Here is a 5,341-nt window from a genome sequence, read left to right as displayed (position 1 = left end):
TAAGTTGTATGTTTCATAGCAATGCATGGGCATGTTTACTAGTTAAACTAAAAAAATTAAAAGGAGCACACCTAAAGTAAATTTCTGGAATGCATTGACTACACTAAATAATAAACACACTGGTGTCGCCTCAAAAACAATTTTCACGTATGCCACTGATGTAGCGGTTCGGTCATGTCATCCAGGTTGGTGTGGCTCTACGGTTAGTCACGACATCATGGTTGATGTGATTCACTTTGTGTATCTTTTTTGTTGATGTAAAAGGAATGATCTAATGACCTTTAAAAATCTTGTAATTTTTATGTACATAATATCTTTGTATCAAGGTGGGTACGTGTGTGTCGCATATGCATGTCTACTAGTTGTTCACTTTTTTTTCTATCAGCACAAATTTTTGGGAACTTCATACGGTAGGAGGGCCAGAGGTCTCAAGCTTAAATCCTGACATGTGTGATCAAATAAAATATAATTGCAGCCCACTTCTATTTCAACATTTGAGACCTAGGGAACCTGCAATGACGTTGACGTGCTTTCGCCGTTGTACAAATCACAAATGGGTAAAGTGCCCTAAAAAACATGGGGTATTTTTGGAGGCAGAGATACATTTTTTTTTTCTAACCACGTCAGTAAACAAATGTAGCAGTAGTGGGGCGAACGAGAGCTATTCATTTGGCATCATTGAGATGCCCTGCACTTTGGATATTAAATGCCTATCTTATATCATCAGCAGGTTGTTCCTATAGATTGGATATTCCGTCTAGCTGTGTAGATCCTACTACGTTATACTTAAACATGTTCTGTTTTAGAATCATCCCATTTGGAAGCATGCCACGGAGCAAAAAAACAATAGTACTGTAATAAATAGTAACACTTGTTATAGGCTAACTAGCAGGAACCCCACGCAACTGCGCGGGGTAGAAGGTATAAAAAACATGAGAGCTGCGCGGGGTAGAAGGCATAAAAAACATGAGAAGGCACAAACAATGGTAAGCATACAATGATGAATAATAAGCACTGAGTAGGAAATGGACCTGACAAATGTCAGGTTTTGGAAGATTTACAGAACATACATATTCGGCCTTACAACGCAATCAAATGTGAGCTTGACATCGCAATTGTTTCATGTCAGGACATACAATAAATTGGTACAGACCATGTCAAAGGGAAAACTAATAGAGCAGCAAAGATGCTGTTGATAGTACTTGACATGCCTATAAACATTCACATTGGCAAAGGTTAAACTTTGCAATTTTATTGAATATGGCATGATCTGCTGATAACAGTTTTGCTACACAAAAGTAAGCTTAAAACTCTGATGTAGGTATTCAAAAGTAAGAAGGTGATCCTTGCATCCATTTGTCTTCGTTTTCTTTGTCCGCAAAAACACTGCTGCTTTGTCACAGAGATGATTGGTGTGTGCAACTTGTATACCTCCCAATTTTCTTGCAGCCCTAGGTGGTAACGGTTTATATAATTAGATAAATGAATCAGGTGGTCATAGCTGCACGCAAGGACAATACAAAGGTTTTGGGCTGTAAATAAATTACTGCATGAATATGATGGTAAGGGGATGAATATTGTTACTGACCATCTGTACGACTGTATGAAATTCCCATCATGGTAAACGGAGTAATAAAAAGGCATTGAAAGAAGCTAATGATTTCAACCATGCATACAGATTAGTTTTGGTGTTTAGTGTTGTTGTGTTGTGATACCTGTATTCAACTTTTCATGCTTATGCTTCTTTTTTTTTTATTTTGCAATTGTAACGACACTGAGTGGAGAAAACATATTGAGGTAGGAGGTGTTATCAGTTTATTTGTGAACCGTGGCATCCCTACTTGAAGCTTGATTCACACAAATTTATCAATAATTTGCCACTTTTGTCAACCTTGTCATGGCCCATCATTACAGATTCTACACCATTGCCCATATTTTATCTATTGCTTTGATAATGTATCGCATGAACATAACCTGCAGTGCAGTACATCAGATTGTAGTTCCTCAAAAAATTGAAAGAGGTAACAATAGAACCTTGTAGAATTGGAATACATCTAACATTAGAGTACATAAGTAAGAGTAAATGACGTGATTGGGATTCTAAAGTTTAGTTCAAAGAAAGGAGCCTGATATGAGGGAGAAGTAGTATTACCTGCATTTAGTAAGCAGCTGTTGATATATCACTAAAAATCTCAGTGTAGACAACATTGTGTGTTTGATTTTCATGTTCAGAAGAGTTGTTTTCAATAAGCACACACAGGACTGTGGGTGATGTAACTCGTGAGAATGCAACATAAAGTTGCCCATGAGAGAACACCGGGCTTGGTAAGTAGACACCAACTTTGCTAAGTGTCTGTCCTTGGCTTTTGTTAATTATCATCGCATATGATACACGGACCGGGAACTGTCGCTATTTTATCTTAAAGGGCCATTTAGGATCAGCTGAGGTGGATATTACTCTTGGAATGTAAGCTTTAGTTCCCTTAGCCTTTCCTGTAATTATTTGAGCTTCGATGATGCGATGTGTGAGTTGTGTCACTATGAGTCTGGATCCATTGCACAAACCTTTTGAGGGACTGAAATTTCTTAGTAACATTATAGGAACCCCAATCTTGAGCTGCAAATGATGATCTGGAAGGCCACCCATTTTAATGGTGTTGAGGAACTCTTGAGGGTAAAGGGATTCTAGAGTACAATAGTTGGATGTCGGATCATCAATGGAGTCAGAGCTGTAGTATGACATTTCGTCGGTAGTTATCTTACCAATGATTTCTACATTTATAGCAGCAGCCACCTCATTTGTTGGGGCTAATATTGCTCGTTCGCATAGATAATCTGCTAGTTGTGATGGTTCTGGAGGTGTGCCATACACAAAAGAAATTAAACTCTCAAGTTTCCTTTGGTCAGGTGGTAGTAGGAGGTTGTCCGGAATTTGAACCCATGACGTGTCAGGTTGGTCAGTAGGCATGCTGTCAGGAGTTGTGCCATCACCAATAGAGAGGAGCCACTGAGCGAATTTGTCCAGTTCATTCCTTTCAGATTCTAAGAGTTGTGGGCATTTAAGTCTCATGTTTTCAGTTAAGCTAAGCACTCTACAATTCCGCCATAAATAAGATCTGGTGATTGAAGCATCCAAAACTTGTGCTTTTTTGCCCTTTGGGATAATTGGCAGAGTCTGCCTGAAATCACCACCAAGAACAACTGTTATACCACCAAATTGTTTGTATGCTGAGTCACTGTTGATAGATGACATGATATCTCTAAGCGTGCGGTCAAGTGCTTGGAAACAATGTTTGTGGTTGACAGGTGCCTCGTTCCATATAATTAGCGATGTGTGTTGTATCAGCTCAGCCAACTGTGTGTTTTTCTTGATGGCACATACGGAGTGTTCTTGGATGTCTAAAGGAAGGTTGAAACGCGAGTGTGGTGTTTGACCTCCTGGGAGTAACAAAGCTGCTATGCCAGAAGATGCCACCGCTAATGCTATCTTGCCTTTATTTCTGACACTGCTGAGCAAAGTGTTCCATAGAAATGTCTTACCAGTGCCACCATATCCATAAATGAAGAAGGTATACCCAGATTCATTTGAGATTGAATGCTCTATAATATCGTAGATATGCCTCTGCTCTGAATTGAGCCGAGTGATCAGCTGGTTTACTTCAGCGGTCGTATCATTTGAAGCATAGGAAAGCTCCTCCATTATCAATCTATTTATGAGTAGCTCGGTAGAACTTTTGTCTGGCTGTGGCAAATTGAAGTGCTCTAGGCTATATCCAGCATCTCTGAGGAGTTCCTGTAGCTCCTGTAGGACATAGGACATGATGTGTTGCTGTATGATTACATCTGGGGCTTCTGGAGCTAGCTGCTTTGCACGGTAGGCCATGTGCTCCCCCATTACCTTTACATATTCTTCAAATAATTTTAGGGGGTCTTTGAGTTCGCAGAAAAGTAGTAAAGTAGTAAAGTGACAAATAGCTGCCTTAGCTGATATGGAAATGCCCAATGTGCTGCATCAGTCATAGCATGGAACCACTCCTGGTCGTCACCGAGTAAACCCAATGCGTCACATGCTGCACGAAATGTCGGGTGCTGCTGTCCAACGATGGTGCGTATATCAGAATAGCTTTGTGATCCTTTGACTATATGCAGCAACATTCGTAGGTAAAATGTCTCTCCTTGATTAGGAGCAACATTAGCTAGCCGTCCAACCTTTGGTCGATTGTTCTGGCGCTCCTTCCAAAATTTCCCATCAGTATGCCATGTCCAGTGTTCAGGGAAATCTACATAAGTGTGTTCTCAAGCAAGTGGGTATTGCTGGTTCGCGTCAAACCATGCTGTTAGCTTGGTTATGAGTTTAGATGGATCCTCAATCACTTGATCTATGGTCATCTTCAGTATATAGGACACCATTTTGTAAAAGGAGATGGATAGAAGTCGTTCAACAGATGGATTCGTGTAGTGTATATCAAACTGGAATAACCGCCACGCTGCGTCATTAGGAGTTACACATCTACAGTCCAAGTATTCATTTATTTCATTAAACGTCCCAGTGGTAGCATCTGGATTGCTTCTTTTTCTTTGAATTGTAGCTTTAGCACAGTCAGGACCTTTGTTTGTATACTTAAATAGATATCTCTCCATTCCATTACGATTGACACTTTCAACATTGATATCTGCGATACTTGACCAATAGGTCTACATTATGCGGCACCACAAATGTGTTATCAACCTTAACTCCATTCTTTTCAGCAGTAATACCATTGTCTGGGCGGGCGTATGTGACATGGCTGTTAGGTAGCACTATAGTGTGGTCACAATTTTTTTTTTTGGATAGAACTCGTCGCATTTTCCATTAGTCATGCAAGGAGAAGATGTGCGTAGAGGTCCGCAGGGGCCATGAATCATAAACTTTGATACTGCTTCGAAACCTGTAGGGTCAATAGATGGATCTGGCAACTGTGCTGATATGAAGGCATCTATTTGAGTGGCATCAAGAGGTTTATCTTTTTTGTGCCAGAGTATAAGGTGGACATGTGGAAGACCTCGCTTTTGAAACTCAATTGTGTAGACAACTGCGAAAAAGAACGGATAGCAAAACTTAGTGTGCCTGAGAGTATGAATGGTAGTGAATTGCATGGTAGGAAGGTAGGATGTCCTAGGTGTAATAGGTAAATAATAGCAAGGTGATGCTGGGGCGATGGAAAAACAAAGATGATAGGACAGCGAGAACAATACCTCCAAGTATAGGTCCAAAAAAATCATACTTTCCGATGTCATCCATAAGAAGTTTGAGCTTTATCTAAAAAACTCGGTCAACAATATCAGGTCTATCAGAAGCATG

At 40.1% G+C, this 5,341-nt stretch overlaps 1 pseudogene; it reads right to left on the bottom strand.

Moving 5' to 3' along the window:
- Positions 1 to 2,410: 2,410 nt before the first annotated feature.
- LOC136488509 (uncharacterized) lies at positions 2,411 to 4,417 on the bottom strand (annotated as a pseudogene).
- Between the last annotated feature and the right edge of the window lie 924 nt (positions 4,418 to 5,341).

The sequence above is a fragment of the Miscanthus floridulus genome, chromosome 10 (genome assembly GCF_019320115.1).
Source record: "Miscanthus floridulus cultivar M001 chromosome 10, ASM1932011v1, whole genome shotgun sequence".
Lineage (NCBI taxonomy): Eukaryota > Viridiplantae > Streptophyta > Magnoliopsida > Poales > Poaceae > Miscanthus > Miscanthus floridulus.
The sequence above is the reverse complement of the archived record's forward strand: the minus strand, read 5'-3'. Positions and strand labels throughout refer to the sequence as shown.